We start from the raw sequence: 21640 nt of genomic DNA on the forward strand, positions 1-21640 counted from the left end.
TCAATTCGAAATAAGATGAGAACAAAATAAGGGGGGATAAGCTATTATAAATTCCAGATATCTTTGTAAACTTGCCCTATTTAAGTAGCTCCCTTATATTTCACACAAAAATAATCATCTTAAGAACATAAGACTTGCCATACAGAGTCTGACCAAGGATCCATCAAGCCCAGGATCCTGTTTCCAACAGTGGCCAGTCCAGGTCTAAAATACCTAGTAGGATCACAAGGGGTCGATATATTCCAAGCTGCTTATCCTAAGAATAAGCAGTGGATTTCTGAAACTCAACTTTAATCATGGTTTATGGACTTTCCTTCCAGGAACTTGCACAAACTTTTTTTTTTTTTTAAACAGCTACACTGACTGCCTTAACCACATCCTCTGGCAATGAATTCCAGAGCTTAATTATGCATTGAGTAAAAAAATATTTCACTTATTAGTTTTAAATGTATTACCTAATAAGTTAATTGTGTGTCCTCTAGACTTTGTACTTTTTGAAAGAGTAAACAACTGATTAAAATTTACTGTGGAGATCAAAAAAGCAAACAATGTTAGGAATTATTAAGAAAGGAATGGCAAATAAAATGATGGATATCATTATGCCCCATATATCACTCCATTGTGAGACCGTATCGTGAATACTGTGTGCAATTCTGGTCACCAATCTCAAAAAAGTTATAGTTGCACTGCAGAAAGTGCAGAGAAGTGTGACCAAAATAAGGGGCATGGAACGGCTGCCTTATGAGGTAAGGCTAAGGCAGGTTAGGGCTGTTCAGTGTGAAGAAGAGATGATTGAGGGGGAGATATGATAGAAGTCTACAAAATCGTGAAAGGAATTGAACAAGTTAAAGTAAATTGGTTATTTACTGTCTCAGATAATAGGACTAGGGGGCACTACATGAAGTTAGCAAGTAGCTCTTTTAAAATAAATCAAAGAAAATTTGTTTTCACTTATTGCATAGTTAAGCTCTGGAATTCATTGCCAGAGGATGTGGTTACAGCAGTTAGTGTAGCTGGGTTTGAAAAAGGTTTGGATAAGTTACTAGCGAAAAAATCCATAAATTGCTATTAATTATTACTCAATAGTAGCTTCAGATTTATTTAATGTTTGGGCACTTGCCAGGTTCTTGTGACTTGGATTGGCTTGATGGACCCTTGGTCTGACCCAGTATGGCAATTCTTATGTTATGTTCTATCATATCTCCCCTCAGCCGTCCCTTCTCCAGGCTGAAGAGTCCTAACCTAGAACCTAAGAACATGCCATACTGGGTCAGACCAAGGGTCCATCAAGCCCAGCATCCTGTTTCCAACAGTGGCCAATCCAGGCCATAAGAACCTGGCAAGTACCCAAACACTAAGTCTATTCCATGCTACTGTTGCTAGTAATAGCAGTGGCTATTTTCTAAGTCAACTTAATTAATAGCAGGTAATGGACTTCTCTTTAGCCTTTAGACTTCTCTTTAGCCTTTCTTCATAGGTGAATTGTTCCATTCCCTTTATCATCCTGGTCGCCCTTCTCTGTACCTTTTCTAATTCTATATCTTTTTTGAGAGGTAGTGACCAGAATGCACACAGTACTCAAGATGAGGTCGCACCATGGAGCGATGAAGAGGCATTATGATATTCTCTGTTTTATTTTCCATTCTTTTCCTAATAAGCTGTAGCTTTCTATTTGCTTTCTTGGCTGCTGCACACTGAGTAGAAGATTTCAACATATTTTCAACGATGACCCCTAGATACTTTTCCTAAATGGAGATGACTAATGTGGAACCTTGCATTTTGTAGCTACAATTTGGGTTACTCTTCCTAAGCGTATCACTTTGCACTTGTTCACATTAAATTGTATTTAACATTTGATGCCCAGTCTCCCAATTTTGCAAGGTCCTCTTGCAATTTCTCACAATCCTTCTGTGATTTAGCAATTTTGATTAATTTTGTAGCATCAGCAAATTTGATCCCATTTCCAGGTCATTTATAAATATATTAAAAAGCAGTGGTCCCAGAACAGATCCTGGGGCACATTATTCACCTTTCTCCATTGGCAAAATGTACCATTTAGCCCTTCTCTATTTTCTATCTTTTAACCAGTTGGCAATCTACAATAGGTCAACACAAACATACATAACAAATCTTGCTCACATAAACATACATAAAAAATGAGTCAATGGGGAATGGTTTATACTGTATGGGAGTGGCTTAGCAGTCTGTGAAGCAGGGAAGCCCAGGCTTCAAATCCCACTGCCACTCTTTGTGACCTTGGGTGAATCACCTCTCCTTCCATTGTCTCAGGTGCATATTTAATTGTGATCCTTCTGGGACAGGGCAATACTCTTAGTATCTGAATGTAATCTGCTTTGAAGTGGCTGACCCGTCATGTAAGGTGGAATATAAAATTAAATTAAATGTAGCTGACTGGCAAAGATGCACAAAGGCAACAGTTGATTTCCAAAAAGAATTATAGCTAAAAATATAGAAAGACAGAAAAACCAGTGAGACTCAGTCCTTCAGTGATTTACTTCTAGAGTCCTTCCCAAAAGAGAGAGAGAGAGAGAGAAAGATTCATAAGTCTCAGATTCTTCTCCATTCAGGTCTCGTGAGCATACACAGTCTAAGGGCAGTCTCCTTGAGATTTTCTTTGTTTTGATGTCTCTGAAGTGTTTCCATCGTGCTCACTTAGTCTCCGTTTTAACTGAACTCATCACCCATCCAGGTTGTATCTCTCCAGCTTTCCCAGTTGAGCCCTAGATCTTCGTGATTTTACCTAAGCTGTCGCCTAATCATAATGGTGCAATCTCTGTTCCACAATAAGGCTTCTCTGAGGAAGTCGCTGTAGATAGTCCTCATTCCTCCAAAAAAAAAAAAAAAAGGCTTAGGCTTACAACTTAGCAATCAAATAAAACTGCTTAGACATTGAATAACAAAAGCAACAAAACAGAATGTATAGGGACCAGCTTTAATAGCTTTCACATTCTCCACAGAGACTTTGTGAAGATTTGAAAAACCTCATCCTTTCTATTTTGTAATGTTAGAGTCCTTTCACTGTTTGGTTCTTATGTGCACGTGGCTGCAACCATTCTCCCCATTCACATTCTCAGTAAATCTGACGTTTCTCAACCAGGTTTAAACTTTTATAATCCGCTTTGATCACTTTCAACATTTTTCAGAAAGGAACATTAATGAATACTCTTAACAGGTGAATTTTAAAAGCCTGGTGCGTGCATTAATTAGGGTATGCGCGGATTTTAAAAGCCGCCCAGATACGCGCCTGTCTCCTGCTGCGCACACATCTCCAAAGTTTTCAAAAAGGGGCGGGGCATGAACCAGAGATGTGCTCTTAAAATCTTGCGCGCCTGGGCACGCACCCAGATGATCCCCTGCTGCGTAAGTTTACTTCTGCTATGGAGGAGGTGTAAGTTATAACATAAAGAAAAATAGATCTGTGGGGTTTTAAGGGTCAGGGCTAAAGGGAGGAGGGAAGGCTATTAAACTAGAGGGGGTTTGGAGGTCCTGCCCCTTAACTGGGAACAAACTGGTTTAACTGGCAGTGGTGGCGTATGTCGCTTTTAAAATCCCCCTTCTTACACGGTATAAGCGGGATTTGCTTTCACTTGTGCGTGCCCTGTTACAATTTGGCGCACATGTGCAAGCGGCCAGACTTTTATAACGTGCACGATCTGCGTGCGCATGTTATAAAATGGCCACGTCTCTGGGCGTGGGCCCACATAACGCGCACCGGTTTGAAAGTTATCGTCCCTGCCCTACTATTCACTCATTTCATATTTATATTCATTAGTGTGGTCTGTTACTTTAACATTCATAGAGACCAGCACTCTTTCCCATTTCTGAACAAAAGTCTCTAAATTTTTTTTTTGTTTGTTTTATTTTGACCTGGTAGTTTTCTCTTGCTCCTTTATACGTCCCATCTTATGAGCCTTGAGGATTTTATTCTCTATTTTGCATCCCTCACCGCCAATTTACCTAACATCATCATTGCGGTGACAGTCCTGGGCAAGGAGCCATGCTCCAGAGCACCTTCCAGAACCTGCAGTGAGGACCCTGAATCCAGCCACTAGGTGTCACCCTTTGCAGCATCTCCAGCCCCCAGCTTGACTAAGCAAGGGACCTTCCACATGGCAGTGCTGTCTCCGTTTTCACTTATTTTTTTAGGGATTTCAGGTATTCTTTTTTTCTTCAGGGATCTCAAGAAGTTTTGCACCTTGATCACTAAATATTCTAATCTTGGTGGGGCAAAATCAGAGCACATTTAACATTGAGCTTAATCCGGTCTTTACATATTAGCACCATAGATCATCTTTTCAGCATTGCTTTCGACGTGAAATTCTAAAATACTCTTGATTTTTTAAATGTTGCTTCTTTCACCTTGCAGTATGCAGCCAGCGCATTAATCTTGTCAGGATAATTTCATACTTTTATGATTATTTTATCTATTTTGAAAAGCATTTGTTACCCGCCTCTCCAGTGTTCGAGGCGGGGGTTCAATAAGATATTCATAATAAAATGAATAACAATGAACAAACTAAGAAAACATACTAAAATATTACAAACATCTGCAAGGTAGAATTAAAGCTGGTGCAAAAAGGACGATTGGAAGGTGCCCTTAAATAAATGAGTCTTTAGTGCTTTTTAAAATATCTTTATATCCGTGTGTGAGATGCAACAAAAGGGGGAGTGAGTTCCAGAGAATTGGCCCGAAGATTGAAGAGGAGCATTCAGGTGTAGATGCTAGTCTGGCTGCTGTAGGAGGAGGAGCACACAATAAGAACTGACTGGAGGACCCAAGCATTCGAGTGCAAGTGTGAATTCTTAAAACAGAGCTGATCCATGGAGACTTCCAACTATGTAAAAGGCTGTGAATGGATATGGCAATTTTGTACCTAACTCAGAATGATATAGGAAACCAGTGTAAATCTAAGACCAGGGTATTAGTAATTATTGACCATGGTCTTAACCGAGCCTTCTGTTTCACCACCTACGCTGTGCGTCCTCGATCTGAATCTCTCTCCATCTTGGCAAACCAGTTTAAACAGAGATCTGCAGTGTCTCTTGCTTTTATCCGTGCTAGGATCTCTCAGAATCTTAAATGGCTCTCCCAAGTCTCAGCATCTTCTGTGTGCTGCTCCAGCTCTGTAGGCTTTTCAGCAGAGAGGTCATCTCCACTTTCAGTTGCACCTCAGCTTGCACGGTGTTGTACTGCCTGCTCTTGTTCTCGGTAATCAAAACTCTCCAGCAGTTCCTGGATCGTTCCCCGCTTCTCTTCTTTTGCTGCCATTATTGACTTTATTGCCATTTTTTGCTGTATCTGCTCTCTTGGCCTCTGCAGTTGCCATCTAGAACTGGTCAGCCTTCCCCCTTCTCTCTGTCCTTTCATAAGGATCTCTTTGCCTTATCCTCCATATTCCTCTTCAGAAATCTGTTCATACAGCAGAAGCCAGCCTACACGTGAAACAAAAATGTAATTTTTAAACTTCAGCGTAAGCTATTTTGGGAGGATTAACTGCCATGCCCCAGGAGCTCCCTCTCCTCACGTCTGCTCAGCATTCCTGCATCACATGACCCCCTCCAGCAGCACAGTGTTAGTGGGGTCTGGGTCTATTAGAGATTCATAAAAGAGAAAAAAAAGACTTAGGTCATGACAAGGTCCTAACAAACGGCAAGCTTGGTATTACTGCTCAGTCACCCCTATCTGTGTATGAGAACGCAGGGAGGGGTAAGTAAAGGTGAAAAGCACAAGAGCGGCATATTCAGTGCTCATAGACGGGTCCCTATCAGTGATAGTGACTATTCTCTAGAACGTGTGGAGAGAAGATACTCGCGTACCAAAAGATGTGAGCAGAGGCAAAGAAAATGTGGGAGAAGGATACAGAAATAGTCCTGATTGTACTGGGAGTCATAGGCTTGATTCAAAAGAACCTCCAAGCATACCTCGATATGTAACCCGCTTAGGTATTTATTTGATAATGTGGGATATAAGTATTTAAAATAAATATTGCATCCTGTGAACTCCAGAAGGCGGCTCTTTGGTGCAATGTAACTGTACATTTAAGAGAGTGAGATCACTCCCAACACACCCTGACTTAGGGGTGAAGTTCATCCCTGTCATGGGATGGGCAAAATCTGACCTGTTTCGGAGTCGTCCTCCCCAGGATGAGAATTTCCAAAGGGACTTCTGTGGGTAAACCGTGTTTTATGAGCAGGAATCTCCTCTTGCAAACTTTCCCACTCTATATGGGCAGGTAAACTCCTGTGCGCAGGTTTATCCAGACTGAGTGGAGGCATTAGCGGGGGTGGAGTTGGGGAGGGCTTTGGAATTCTGCACCAACTTTGGGATTTTAAAACGTGTGGGCTTGCATTTTCTTGAAAAAGTTGGGCAGACGATTTAGCAAGTGTAACTTGTGCAGGTAAATTTGGTAGGATCCTTTTCAAAGCGGACCTACGCTCATGAGTCATCTTAGAACATTGGTGAAAGTTAGGCGCATACTGCCAACTTCTGTGTGTGCAAAATTACCCCTGCAATGAACCAGGGATATTGAAGGGAGTTGAGAGGAGGACCCTGGAGGAGTCCGCGAGGCCTAGCTGGAGGAAAGGGGGGTGTCCTTTTGGCAGTGCACTGCGCCTGGATGGTGTTATGGCCAGATCTGGTCTGTCAGGCAGTCCAGTAGCAGCTTGTGATCTCTGCAGTTTTATTGTGGGCAGCGCATCTACATTGTTAAGGGACCCCCGTCTGTTTGAGCTCACTTGGTTTAGCTGAATGTTGTCCGGTGCTCATTTCATACAGTGAACAGCAGCTCTAATGAAAGGGGCAGCAAGCACTCTTCGAGATCTTTGTACATGTCATGGTTCTCTGCATGTGCTACTGCTTGCAGTATCCCTGTACCGAGCTGGGTGATGGATGTGGTAGATAATATATATAATCTTTATTTAGTGGTATTTATGTTGTCTTTTTGATGACAATCAAGACAAATGATACATAGTAATCATAATTACAATCAATACAACATAAATACACAAATAAAATCACTAGTCAATGTTAACATAAAAATATAGCCATAATCAATTTAAACATAATGAAAACCTATTTAAAAACTTGTAATATTCATATTTCCATCTGTTTTTCTGTATCCCCACTGAATGCCCTACACAATCATAATAAAAAGACTAATCCATAATAGCCCAATTTAAATCAAGTCTTAAGAGATTGTCTAAAACCCATTATGGTTTATTTATTTACTTAGTTGTATTTTGCATCATCCAAACAAATTTGGATGTGTAGTTTACAAATTAACATACATAAAGTAGCACAATTAAACACCTGTTATTTTCATAAAACTTATTTTTTTGTATAATTTCCTAAACATAGGGGTAGATTTTATAAAAGTACGCCGGATTTTAATAGATACGAGCATAGCCTTTAAAATTCGGGGTCGACGCGCGCAAGGCTGCCCACAATCTGCAGTCTACTCACGCCGAGCCGCGCAGCCTACCTCCGCTCCGAAATCGGAGCGGCCTCCGAGGGAACTTTCCTTCCACCCCCTGCACCTCCCCCCCCCCCCCCCCTTAGTTTTAAAAGTTATGCCTGCCAGCTGGTGTGCAATTCCCCGGCCCGGGAACTGTTTCGGAGGCCTCGGCCGCAGCCCCGCCCCCGAATGACGCACCGCCGCAACATGCCCCCCCCCCCGACAGGCTCCCCTAGGAAAGCCCCGAGACTTACGCGCGTCCCGGGGCTTGTGCGCGCCGCCGAGCCTATTCAACATAGGCTCGGCGCGCGCAGGGGGAACTTGGGGCAGGTTTTCGGGGGGTACGCCCATATCCCATTGAAAATCTGCCCCATAGTTTTTAACTTATTCCAAAAAAAAAATTCTTTTCTGTCCTCAGACACCACTCAGTGTATTCCATATTGCTGGGCCTGCAACAAAAAATGCTCTAGTTTTTTGTTTCCTGCATTCAAAAGCCCTTAAAACTCTGCTCACTCAATCCCTTTTGCTCAGCAGATTAAAGAGAATGCACACAGTATGACCTAACTGACGCTCACACAGCAGCATATTCCACAGATGTGGAACAAGAGAAGGCTTGTCTTGCTGATCTCGTCTTAGCAGAAGCCGTCTCCAAGATATTCCCTCTCGTGAGCGCAGGGAGTGTAGATGTGCATTCCTGGGACTTCTGTGAAGGGAAGCCAATAGTAGCTTTTTTTTTTTTTACCACCTTGTTGTTATGTCTGAATTGGCTTGGGGGAGGGGGGTGGTCTTAAAAGCTCATGTATCTCTCTCTTGTTGGTCCTTTAGAAGGTATAATAACTCTGAAGTCACAAACTATTAAAAATCCATAAACTGCTAGGAATTAATAAGCAATACTCAGGGCCAGAGAGAGCAGGAATTAGGCCCGTGCCAGCTAAGAAAAGTAGGCCCCTATGTAAGGTTCTGATGTGATACTTAAGAAGAGAAATCGTTTTCTAAATTTCCCAAATAATTTTTATTTATTTAAGAAGGCTTTACGAGCTATTTTTGTTAGCAAATTCTTCAATTACAATTGAAATTTTGATTTATACATGTTAGAAATAGGTATATTTAGCTGTTTTGTTTTTTTTTAATTTTGCCCAACAAAAGTAGGCTCCTCGAATATTGTAGGCCCTAGCCAAATGGCCATGGTGGCACCCCCTCTCTCCTGGAGTGGCAATACTAGCTTGAGATTTATTTAATGTTGGATTACTTGCCAGGAACTTGTGACTTGGGTTGGCCACTGTTGGAAGCAGGATGGACCCTTGGCCTGACCCAGAATGGCATATCTTATGTTCTTATTATTTTTTTTCTTAACTCTTGAATGCCTATGTATTACTCTGCTTTTTTTCATTTATTGGGCCAGATGCACTATTCTCATGTATTTAAAAAAAACTCTTAAAAACCCAACGCCCCATCCACCACATTTTCACTCCAATAACCCACTCATAATTCAGCCTTGTCCAAGTCCTTACAACCATAAAATTAAAAAAAAAAACCTGTAACCTATACCCCAGGAATAATTCCTCCTGCTCACTCTCAAAGGGCAGCCAGTTGGCAGTAACTGTTTTTCACCAAGAAGAAGAAAGCAGTGCTTTCTTTGTCATAAAATAATGCAAACAAAAGAAAAATAAACTGAACACTTCATTTTAGACCAATTTGATCTGGCAAACTATTATCCCATTTCTTCCTCTTCAGAATCACTATCAGGTCGATACAGTAACGTGCAGTTAAAGATTGCCCGTCTGTAACGTGCTGGGAGCGCACAATACAGACGAGTAAGGTGATTCAGCGATACAGTCTCCAGTTTCACGCGTCCCTAGCGCTTCCTAAAACAGACGCATAACCCTTTCCGCACCCAGCATGTAAATGAACGAAAAAGCTGTATAATGAAGGAATTAGCTATTTCCCTCCGATACTGTAACGGGCGCTGATACTATCTCCTCAGTAACCCGCTGTTTTGCCGCGGCCTTAACGTGTTAGTTTACCGCCTCCCCCTAGTAGGAGTTAGTGTAGTGTAGTGTAAAAAACATTGCTTACCCGCCCTGGTCCCGTCCGGTCTCCGGTCCAGCCCGTCCGGTCTCCGGTGTAGCCCCAGTCCGGTCCCCTCCTCCCGAAGCAAAAAAAACCAAAAAACGAAAAAGTAGCAAGGCTCGGGCCTGCTACGGCAGTCCCTTCTCCCTTCCTCCCGATTTCGCACGGCCATTCATCCAGGCAGAGGGAACCGGTGGCGAAAACGGCCCACGGTTCCCTCTGCCTGGATGAATGCACGGCCACCGGCAGTGAAGGAATGGCCGTGCGATTTCAGCGCTGAAGGCAGTCACATGCCGTGACGTCACGTCACGGCATGTGACTGCCTTCAGCGCTGAAATCGCACGGCCATTCATCCAGGCAGAGAGAACCGGTGGCGAAAACGGCCCACGGTTCCCTCTGCCTGGATGAATGCACGACCACCCGGCTCCCTCCGTCTGAATTAATGCGCGCCTGTGAGACCCGGCCGGGTCGCACAGACGCGCATTAATTCAGGCGGAGGGAGCCGGCGGCGAAAGCGGCCTCCGGCAACCCCCACCGGCAGTGAATTAATGCGCGCCTGTGCGACCCGGCCTCGTTTGAACACGCGCCCACCCGCCCCCCGGATCCCGCTGCCGCGCCCGCCCAATCGAACACGCGCCTACCCGCCCGCGGCCTCTATCGAACACCCGGCTCCTGCTGCCGCCGCCCGCCGGCCGCCTGGACCCACGCCGCTGCCTGGATGACCGCATGAAAGTGACAGGTATTTAAAAAAATTTTTTTTTTTTTATAACACTCAGGTTTTTACATATTTTTGGTTTTTTGTTGTTTTTTTTACACTTCCTGGTGCCTGTCATTTGAAATGACAGGTACCAGCGCACCCAGGTTATGCCCGCGTAACCCAGTAAAATGGGTTACGCGGGCATAACCCTTCCCTAACGCTTTAAAGCCGCGGCATGCATTTGCATGCAATTAGAAGAGAGTATCGGGGACTAAGTGAAGAGAACTGTGCGTGCGGGGAGGAAGGGTGCGCCTGACACTGCCGCACTGTTTCTACCGCGGCCTTACTGTATCGACCTGTATATCGGCTGGGTAACATCAACCTAGCTTGATGTTACCCAGGTAGAGAGTCCATCAAGCTAGACTGAGAGAACATTGCACAAATCTCATCTTTGGGTGAGTTTCCCCACTCCGAAAGTCATCAAATCTTCACAAGAGAGCACTGTGCTATTCGTACGTCTCACATTAAATGTGAAAGTGGCCCCTAACCCCTACACTAAAACCTAAACCTCACCTCGAGTTACTAGGTGGGCCTCCCATAGAGACAGATATTTATATCTAGCGTGAGGGCATCATGGCTAGTCTCCCTCTGCAGGAGGAACCACTCAAACATCACAACCCCCTAATGCACGGCTATACACAAATGAAAAAGGTGTAGTTAAAATTCACATTAAAGCCATGCAATATGGCTACACAAAACTTTTCGCATGCATTAAAGGCATTTTTTGCATGTGAAAATGCCTTAATGCATGCGAAAACGCGATAAAGCACTTTGATAAATGGCTCCCTAAGTTAGCTAGATAAACTGAATATACTCGGCTACCGTAAAGTTAGCCTGACAAGTTTATCCAGCTAACTTTAGGACAAATTAATAGCTCTCCTAAATTTATCTAGTTAACTAAGCCGGATAAGGCTGAAAATCGGCACTTATCTGGCTAAGGGGGTCATTCAAATTTTGCTGGAAATACCCTTACCTTTCTTCTGGGTGCTACAGGGGAAAAGATATCAGCACAGCTGAAATCGTGGCGTCCAATGCCGCAACGCCGCGTGACTTAATTTTCTGATGCGATATGGCAGGCTGTAGATTTGCCTAGCCATGCCCCTTTTTCTAACACAGCCACTTTTTTTTTTTTTTGCTATAAACATAGCATTTTGATGAATCTAGCTCTAAGCCAAATCAATAGCTCCACCCTGGAACCCCCTGTCTGGCCCCTCATTTATCCGGCTCACTTTTTAGTCTGGTAAACAGCTGCCTGAGTGGTGGCGCTCAGCATGGCCAAATATTCATGCAGCTTCACTTAACCGCTAAGTGACACTGAATATTGCCCCCTCAGGTTTTCATTCCCATTTTCGTCAACCATATTCATTGTTCTGTCACACGCTACATGCTGTTTGAAAGCAATAAAAAAAAAAAAGGTGATATGATAAGCTTGCTTTGAATCTTGGAAAGATTGAAAGGGTGATCCATAGCATATCTGAGTTTCCAGAAATCCAACTATCCTTCCAGTTTGAGGAATTTACTGTTCCTGTCTGTGTTCGAGTGAAAATATTGGAACATAACTTATTACGAGCACAGGTCAGAGCCTTGGTGAAGGGATCATTTTTTAATGGCCTCTGTTGCAAAAACTTAAATCTTTTAAGTGCTGATGATTTTCGGACTGTCCATTAGGCCCGTACCCTGACCAGCCTCGAATACTGCAACTCGTTATCATGGGCTGCCAAAAACCATTTTAAGGGCTGTACAGGTTGAAAACTTTGCAGCCCAAGTCTAATAGGTACAAGATGAAACAAACACATCACCCCGGGGTAAATATTCAAAACTGGCCAGTTAAGTAACTTAGCTGGATCCATTCTAATGAGCTAAGTTCCGATGCATATTCAGTGGCATGGCTATGCTGTGCTGAGCTGAATATATGCAATTAACTGAGCACTTAGCAGAATAAGTCTAACCAGCTAAAGTTAGACCTGCTCTACGGCACATCTAGTTTAGCCGTACAACTTATGCGTTTAAGTCTGAATAGCCGCATAAGTTGTACTGCTCACCCTGATCGACCCACAACATATGCAGCAGCTGACTTTATAGCCATATAAGGGACTTATACAACTAAGCGGCGGCCACTGAACGTGGGCACATATTCAGCAGCTGCTACTTAGCTGCATAAGTTGCACTTATCTGGCTGAATAGCGCTGAACCCGCTTTAAATATTGACCTCCCTGATTTTACAAGCTCTCCACTGGTTACCACTGCAACAGAAAATTAAATTTTAAAATACTGCTCTTCATAAGATGCTTCACTTAGCATCAGTGAGCTGTAAAAAAAAAAAAATCTAGAGAGTACTGTGAGCACTCGGGGCTATCAGAAATCAGGAGGCCGTGAACTGTAAAGTCCCTTCACCGCGGCAGCTATGCTCTTGATGAAACGTGCTTTCTCTGTCACTGGCCCAGTTCTGTGGAATTCCCTGCCAAATGAATTACGTAACGAAAGCTGTTTACGTACAATTACAAACTTTTTTTAAAGATATATATTTTGTGCAAATGGGGAAAACAGATATTTAGATATATCTGGCCCAACAAACTTTTTTTTTTCTTTAACCGGGAACAAAATATCTGTGGTCTGGTCCAGGTTTATGTCCTGTGTTGCAATGATCAGGGAAAAGGGATTGCTTCGGAGGTGCTGGACTTTGGAGTTGCTGACACTGAGTCTTATCAGTGGTGTCTCATTGTTGCAGCTAATACCATGGGCGAGTCATTCCCCCAAGTATGAGCAGGATGTGCAGGGAGGTGCTGTGCCAGCAGGATATTGCTTATCAGTGGTCGGCTGGCCTAGAAGTAGGAGTAATACAAGATGAATTATTGCTTTCCTGAAACTGCTTCATAATTCCTCCTTCAAAGGGAAAAGAGTTTCAGCTCCAGGTTTCTAAATTACTTTCATTTCTACTTCTGCTGTTTGCTTGCCTGTCCTGGAGCCAGAGACCGAGTCCTTTGTAAGCAGAAACCTTCAAAGAGAATCCCATGGTAAACACGGAGAAGAGGAGAAGCAGAAATTCATAACTATGTGCTTCAGAAAGTAGTAGAAGGGGATTAGCTTGCTTCAGCCCAGGTTCAAAGAAAATCAACAGAGTTAGGTGGGTGTGTCCGAGACCTTTTTGCAAAACTAACAAATGCTTTAAAGGTGCAAAATTTCAGAGCTAGAAAAGTCTTGTCCTTGCCAGAGGCAGGCTCCAAGGAGGATTGGCTTCAAAAGGGAGCTATAAGGGAGGTGGCCAATGCAATAAAAGTGCGTAGAAAGCGGGCGCTGAACGCTCAGCGTCTGCTTACTTAATGCGTCCAGGCGCCTCCAAGGGGGGGTACCATGTAATATTTAAATTAGAGGGTCGGCCGTCTGCTGGTTAGGAAAACCAATGCCGATTTTAAGGGAGCCTGTTTTCCTAACTTGGCCGACTTTTAAGTGCAGTTTCTTTAAGCATTTAAAACAAGTACAAAAAAGCTCCAGGCAGGTGTTCATTGCTGAGCGCTAAATGTGTGACCTAGACACACTTTTTTTGTGTGTGTGTGTCTGGAGTGAATGCTAATAGCCTCAATCACATGCATTTGCACGTGATTAGCGTTATTAGACTCACTCCACGTCTGACGTGCGTTGAATAGGCGCTAATCCCCTTATTGCATTAGGGGATTCATTAGCGCCTATTCAACCTGCATCCAACCGCGGGTTATACAGTGTGCTTGGCTGAGCGCACTGTACTGCATCGGCCCCAAGGTGGCCAGATTTGCAGAAGACCCAGAATTATTCAAAGTTGATGAAACACAAGTAGACTGTGAAGAACAATAAAGGCACTTGCCAGTCAGGGAACTGGGCTATTACGTGGCAGATGAAATTTAATGTGGAGAAGTGGATAACTATAGGTACACAATGCTGGGTTGCAGATTAGGATTCACCACACAGGGTAATGATCTTGGAGTCGTCATGGACGATATAGGGCAATCCTCAGCTCAGCAGGTGCCAGTGCTCCAAGCAAATAGAATACAAGGAATTATTAGGAAAGGAATGGAGAATAAAGCTGAGAATATCACAATGCCTCTGTAGGGATGCATGCTGCAACGCACCTTGAGTCTTGGGTGCAGTTCTGGTCGCCGCATCTCAGAAAATTATGTAGTGGAACTAGAAAAGATGCAGAGAAGGGCAACACAGAAAATGCTAGACTCCTTCATGAAGAAAGGCTAAACAAATGAGGGTGCTTTGGCTTGGTGAAGATGACTCATGGGGGGGGGGGGGGGGGGGGGGGGGGCTCCAATGGAGTTTAATAAAAATCAGGAGTGAGGTAGATAAATAGCAAATGATTGTTTAGCCTTTTAAACAGTTCTAAGACTAGGGAACAATCCATGAAACTAACAAGTAGCAGATTTAAAACAAATTGGAGCAGGTATGTTTTCACTCAATGTACAATCAAGTTGTGCAATTTGGTGCTGGAGGATGTGGTGTAGGCTTCTAGCTTAACTGGATGTAAAAGGGGTTTGGAAAAGTGAGCACCAAGGAATGGATCTGCTCTTTGGGATCTGCTGCGTCGTTCCTGGTGACCCAGTTTGGCCGGGGTTGAATACTGGATGCCGGGCTCGATGAACCTTTAATCTGAATCCACTTGCCACATGTTCTGTCCTTAAGGGTGGCTTGGGATGGGACCTAGAGTGACTGACTGGGTTAGAAACTGACGGAGTGAGAGGCAACAAAGGGTTAGCGGTAAATGGAGTATTTTTCAGTGGGTGGGGGGGCATTACTAGCGGTGTGCCTCAGGGATCGGACTGATTCTTTTTCAGCATTTTTGTGAGTGATATAGCCAAGGATTGTGGGGAAGGGTTTGTCTTTTTGCTGATCTGTAACAGGGTAGACAGCCAGGAAGGTGTGGAAAACATGAAGAGGGATCTAGTGAAGCTCGAGGAATGGTCTAGGGTCTGGCAGCTAAGATTTAATGCCACAAAAAAATGATTTAGACTGCAAAAACCCAAGGGCCAGGTACAGTTTTGGAGGTGAAATCCTTCTAAGAGCAAAGCAGCGGGCGCTGGGGATAATTTGTATTTCATCTTAAGGTGGTCAAACAGGTGGATAAAAGTGATAGTAAAGCTAAAAAGATGCTTGGTTGGATAGGGAGAGGAATGGTCAACAGAAAAAGGGAGGTGATATTGCCCCTGTATAGGTCCCTGGTGAGACTCACTTGGAATGCTGTGCACAATTCTGGAGACTGCACCTTCAAAAGATATAAACCGGATGGAGTCTGTCCAGAAGGCGGCTCCTAAAATGGTCAGTGGTCTTTTCTTTTAAAGCATATGGGGATGGACTTAAAGATCTAATCATATGAGCAAGAGGAAAGGCGAGATAGGGGAGATATGATAGAGATGTATCTCAAAGGTTTCCATGCACAGGAGCTGAGCCTTTTTCATCAGAAAAGGAGGCTCTAGAATTTGAGGGGTCATGAGATGAGGGTGAAAGGGGAGAGATTCAGGAGTAATCTTGGAAAATATTTCTTTACAGAGAGGGTGGTGGATACATGGAGCAACCTCTCAATGGAGGTGGTAGAGACAAAAACAGGATCTGAATTCAAGAAAGCATGGGAGGGAATGAGGGAATGATGGGAACTGTAAAGCTAAATTAATTGGGCAGATGGACAGACCAGATGGGCCCTATGGACATTTTTTCTGCTGTCATGTTTGTTTCTAAGAGATTAGTTGTGCCAAAATATTAATTAGCCTTATAAGTACTTAGTTGGTTTTAACTAATGTTATTTAAGAAAGTGTCAGTAACTGATCTTGAATGCCATTGTTCAAAATATTGGGCCTTTGAAACTAGATTGAACTATTCTGCAGTTTTATGGTGTGTGTGTGTGGGGGGGTGTGGGAGGTGGGTTCACAGGACTGTACAGCATGTATCTCTACTTTTATCTTCCTTTCATCTGGATACCATACACCAGCCTTGTGTCTGTATCTGCAGAGGGAGAATGTGTAGCATTCTCTGCATCCAGTCCTAGTGACTCAACTTCTCAGGCACCATGCACCCCCTACTTTACAGCTGCCAGTCTGCAGCCAGAGCTATCCAAGCACTCTCCACACTAAGGAGCAAGTCCCAAAGAAGAGATAATTGAGCCGAGAGGAGTAGCTCATACTGCTGCATTAAAGCATCGCAGCAGACTGCAGAGGATGAACTGTTCCCTGTTTGGAGTTAGAGGGCATCTTTTGAGACTGCATGGGCACTTACTCCTGGGGGAGTCCTGTGGTGCACTGAATTCTGTATTTGCCCCACAGCCTCAGGGATGGGGGTTAGAACGCAGAAGCAGCAAGGACAGTGGTGGTCTGTGAGGGCCAGAAGGGAGGACAGAATAGCACAGACATCAGCTGGAAAGGAGAGAGGCGAAGCGGTGGCCTAGCCTATGCGGACTGGAAGAGAGTTGGGAGAGCCAATGTTGGCCCATGCAAGCTGGAAGAGATGAGCCTGCAGTGTCTGCCTTATGTTTAGTGGCCCAACCAAAGGAGGGAGCAGTAGAGCCCCAACAAGTGAGATAGATAGACGGCAAGCTTGGGGGGAAGTAGGAGAGAGCTGAGGCTCTTGCTAAAGAGGGGCAAGAGCCTAGAGAGAAAGCTGGGGGGGGGGGGGGGTGTGAGAACTACAGGGGGAATCAAGCCTGGGGGGGGGCAGACAGAGCTAAGAGGTGAGGGCAGACAAAGAGGGGATCTTGCCTAGGGGTGAGGACGACAGGGAGCTGGGGAGTGGTTTAAGCCATGTGGGGAGCTTCCTGGGTGTCGGGGGTGGAAAGAGATAGAAGGGGGGCAGAGAGAAATCTAAGGGGGGGGGAAGGGCTAGGAGAGGGATCAACCCTAGTGGGAAGGGGAAGGGGAGGTAGCAAGTGAACGGGGCAATTGATCTGAGGGGGAGGAGAGATCAAGCATGGGGAGGGTGTTCAAGCATAAGGGGAATACTGCTGGGGAGGGTCACTGAGCTTGGGACATGGGAGAGCAATCTGGAGAGGCCAGGCCTAATGATGGGAAAAAGCTACACAAAAAAATGTAAAATCCTGTATCTGTGAGTACTAATTTATAATGCAATGCAGAAAAAAAGTTAACTATGACTCAAAGACAGTGTTCAGATTGTTTTATCTGAACACACAAAGTCTGCAGCATTCCCTCAGGAGCAGTCGCTGTAACCCACGGATTTTGCTACAGCTCTAGAGGGGAACGTATGTGCATAACTTTCGCTTTGAGAATTGTCCTGGGCTAAAGACCCTGCAGATCAATGCACCTGCTTTTTCCCTTCAAAACACGGGTAGTCTTGAAAATACCAAACTACGTGTTATTATTTAAAAGTTTTATAACCTACACACATCCTATAGTTCAAGGTGGGGAGTGATATGAAATGAACATAAGAATGTAAAAAACATTAGAAACATCCTACAGACTTTGAACTGTCCCCAAAGTAGGCTATTAACACTGCGTGATTGTATTCCTTACTCAATGTAGGTAAAAAGTACTTTTATCTGTGGGGGAGGGGGAACAAATTTTTTTTATTTATTTTTTTTTTTTTTAAAGCCCTTCTACCTGTGTCAATGACTTTTGAAAATTGCCTTTTTTATGGGCTATACTATTGCACTCTGCTCCCTTCAAAGGAAAAAAAATCTTTTTAAAAAAAGATTTTGTTTATGGTGGAAAGGAATCGTACAACCATAAACTAATGATTTTGTTCCCAGGATACCCTGAACCCATATTATGCCTGCCCTAATGGGAATGGGGCAGCGCCCCTTTTACGTCCTTATTTCTAGGGCCTGCTCGTTTCCTCCTGCTTCTTCAGGCGTGCAGCTCAGTTGGAACCGGTAGGAACATTTCCTCCTGTTTGATTTTTCCCTTCCCGACTTACTTCGGTTCAGTCGCTGCAGTGATGGTCCTCAGCCAGGCGCATAGTATTAGGACTCATGGGCCCTAGAGGTGGCCACTTGGAGGGCACTGTTGCGTGACTGCTGGAACTTCCTCCTCTCAGGGCCTGTGGGAAGGCTGCTTTAGTGACATCCCCCAGCCCTGACCTGGGAAGCGGGGACAGGGCCCAATACAGTCGCCAAGCCACCGAGCTGGTTCTAAGGCCTTTTTTTTTTTTAGCTCCATCCTTCCTTATGGTGAGCTGCAGGGCATCAGAAGGCACCTGATAGCTCTGCACCTGCAACAGCCAGTAAATAAATAATAATAATTAAAAAAAAAAAAAAATTAGTAAAAGGTTGTTTTTGTTTCTCCGAGGACAAGCAAGGATGGCAGTCATCACGCATGGGTGACATCATTGGATGGAGCCCAGCCTGGAACCCATGGCTGTCAAAATGGATGCTGGCAAAGCTGAGCGTCTGTTTTTCTAACCCGCTGACCGGCGGGCAGATTTTTTTTTTTTTTGTATTTTTCGTGTCTCTGACTTAATAGCGCTAGGATATTAAGTTGGAGGGTGGTCAGAAAAGCAATATTTTCTGCTTTTCTGTATCCTTTTCAGGGCTGCTTGGCTGCACATTTTACTTTCTGTATTTTGGGTGACTAATAGGCTCATCAACCTGCATTTGCATGTGATGAGCGCTATTAGTTTTTTGTTTGTTTGTTTTTTTTTTGGGGGGGGGGGGGGGGGGGGGTTGGCCACACGTTTTCCATGCGCTATTACCCTATACACTATAAGGGGTAATAAGAACGTGTCTAAAACATGTGGCCAAATGGAGGTTAAACGGTGCACACCATTCTGTATCGGCCTGTAAGTCTGTAAATAGGAAAAATATAGTGTGCACTAATGGGATTTAGTGCACACTAACTATATGTTAGTATGCACTAAGTCTCATTAGTGTGTACTAACACGAAATACTAATTTTTCCAAAATGTTGTCATTTTTTTTTGTTTTGGGGTGCTCCTGACACAAGGCAACATCGACAATTTAATTGCCATTGTCTATTTAATTGAAAACAAATGCACATCCTTACTTCCTCCTGTCTTTACACATTTGTAAACCAAAAGATTTCTGGTGCGATTGTCCTCCACTGAGGCCCCTTTTCACAACCATCCTTACGCACGTGCACACTCCAGTGCTAAATATTAAGGTAGCAATTTTGAATAGCTTGCATCCTTTGCAATGTAAACAGGCCCTTCTAGCCTGCATACATTGTAGCCGCCAGTGTTCAAAGGGAAGCCAACTGCGGTTTCCTTTTTTAAAAAAAATCAGTAGTCGCATAGTGTACACTTAAATACACTTGTACAGTTTGCATCTGCTATTAGTGTTGGCAGCCCTAGGGGGGCAAAGAGTGCCTGTGCATTCTGAAAATGAAATGTACTTGTGCTTGTTTACTTCTGTCCCGCTAAACACGCCCAATAAAATATGCCCCCCCCCCTTTTTTTTTTGTTACACTGTTTATTTTTTTAAATGAGCAGCTCAACGACCCAATTCCAGCATTCAAGCAGTACATTACTAAATAATAATATAGACAAGGTGCAATGATGATTCTCCAACAAAGCTCAAAACTTGCCATTTTTCAGACCGGACAATTATTTCCCCGGGTAAATCGCTGTGTTACCTTTAGTAAACGGCTTTGAAAAATTGCCCTCTAAGTTGGAGATTCGGTTCACTAAATTTCCTTGCCGGGCTGTGTATTGCTACAATCGGCTGCTCAGACTCCTTCAGGCAATAAGCTGCCCGGTGCGAGTTGTAGGTCGTCCTGCTTCGCTGGTAATGTCACCTTGGAGCTTTTGACATGCGGGGCGGGTAAAGCCGGCATGGCCTGAGCGCTGGCATTGAAGGGGGGAGGGGGCACACTCCCTGTGGCTGCAGCGTGCAAAATTCCCAGAGGCCGCCCTCCTCCTCCTTCCCTCCCTCCTGACACTGGCAGCATGAAGCTGTGGCAGGAACCACTCTCCCGAAGCTGATAGTCAATCCATGCTTTGTGGCTTTTCCAAGCAAGCCCTGGCCGTGAAGGCAGATGCTTTTTCGCAGCTCTCTGCGCTCATCTAATTTCTCGAGGTCTGGTTATTTTCCGGGTGGATGGTTCTGCAGCTGCCGCCCGGGAAGGCATGTGAGCTCCTGCGCCGAGGCGCGCGCTCTCGGCGGCTGCTAACTGTGCCCTGGCAGTAGTCGCTTCCGTTAATGATTAGCCCGGAGCCGGGTGACCGCCGAGCGGAGTGAAGTGTTTACGTCTTCCTGCAGGCTCGGGGGCTGCTCGCGTCCTGTGCGCACTGGCGCGATTCCGTGAGAGGCTGAGGAGTCAAGCGCTAAAGTCCTCCCGGCTCCCGTCCCGGGGCTGATCTCGCCCGGATCCCACCGTCCGCTCCCTTTGGGTGATCGCCTCGTAAATGGACGTGCGAAGGGGGCCGATCGGCGGCATCTTGCGAGCCTCCGGCAGGGTGCACGCTCCGGGGGCGGCTGCTCTGATCGGCATTTTTTGACTTGCGGACCACGCGATTCCACTGCTGCTGCTTTTTTTTTTTAATTAATTATTATTATTTTTGTAAATTCTTTGGGGACCTTTGAAAGACGCTGAACCTGCCACCCAAAGGTAAAAAGTTGTTCCAGCTCTTTTTTTTTTTTTTTAAATATATATAGCTGCTGAGGTTTTGGGGGAATAGATCGAGAAGCCATGTAGTTTGGCAGCCAGGATGGTAAGCTCAGAGATGTCTGAAGTTAGATATTAGTATACTACAGATACTTTGCAGCTTGTTGAGAGCCTTAGGCTTTTCACATTTTTTTCAGCTTTCTAATTTAAGAGCAGGGGTTATGAAAAGTGTGCTAAAAATGTTTTGGGGGTTTTTTTGGGATGGGGAGGGGGGGCCTCCCTGAATTCGGTTAAGTGAATTGTAGTACAGTAGGTGTAGTGAGTGTGGCCTTTGGACAGGTGCGATCCAGGATCGGTTTCACATTCCAGAAAATCTCTGTTTTGTTTCTGTCTCCTGTGTGTTGTACAGCTCAGATAACAAACATTTGCCTCCAGGCACCTCTGCAGACCTATCACCTCTGCCTTTCAGGCAAATCTCAGGTGGGGGGTTCGAGCTGGCGCATGCAGGGTGGGTGTAAGTCTTGCAGATCTGTCCAGGGTGGGGTCAGAAGCGGGCACTTGTTGGTGCACGGGGCCTGCTTGTGCCGGGTTCCGGAGTGAACTGCTTGCTGTCTGTTCCTCTCAGCCGGAGGAAGGCACGAGGCTGGGCATGAACGGGAGGAAACCTTGGGTAGCTGTGAATGAAGGCGTGTGTGCCCAAGTCTCATTTCCAGCTGAGTTGGAAACCCTGAAAGGAAGTAAGAGAAGTCCAGACCAAAAATAAACAGGTACAATAGAGGTTTATAAAAACTCTGAACCTTA

General features: G+C 44.6%; 1 protein-coding gene across 5 annotated transcripts in view; it reads left to right on the top strand.

Annotated features, from left to right (window-relative positions):
* The window catches only part of PLEKHG3 (pleckstrin homology and RhoGEF domain containing G3), a 192660-nt gene that overhangs the window by 75435 nt on the left and 95585 nt on the right, over positions 1–21640 (top strand). Inside the window, exon 1 of one of the 5 annotated variants that reach the window (XM_029598503.1) lies at positions 20661–20842. The exons of 3 other annotated variants lie outside the window; for them this stretch is intronic. The gene's annotated coding sequence lies outside the window, so the exon portion shown is untranslated. Of the gene's footprint in view, positions 1–20660; positions 20843–21588; positions 21607–21640 lie in introns of those variants that run through there. One more of the 5 variants, XM_029598505.1, reaches the window with a different exon arrangement.

Source organism: Rhinatrema bivittatum, chromosome 4, assembly GCF_901001135.1.
Source record: "Rhinatrema bivittatum chromosome 4, aRhiBiv1.1, whole genome shotgun sequence".
NCBI classification, from domain to species: Eukaryota; Metazoa; Chordata; class Amphibia; order Gymnophiona; family Rhinatrematidae; genus Rhinatrema; species Rhinatrema bivittatum.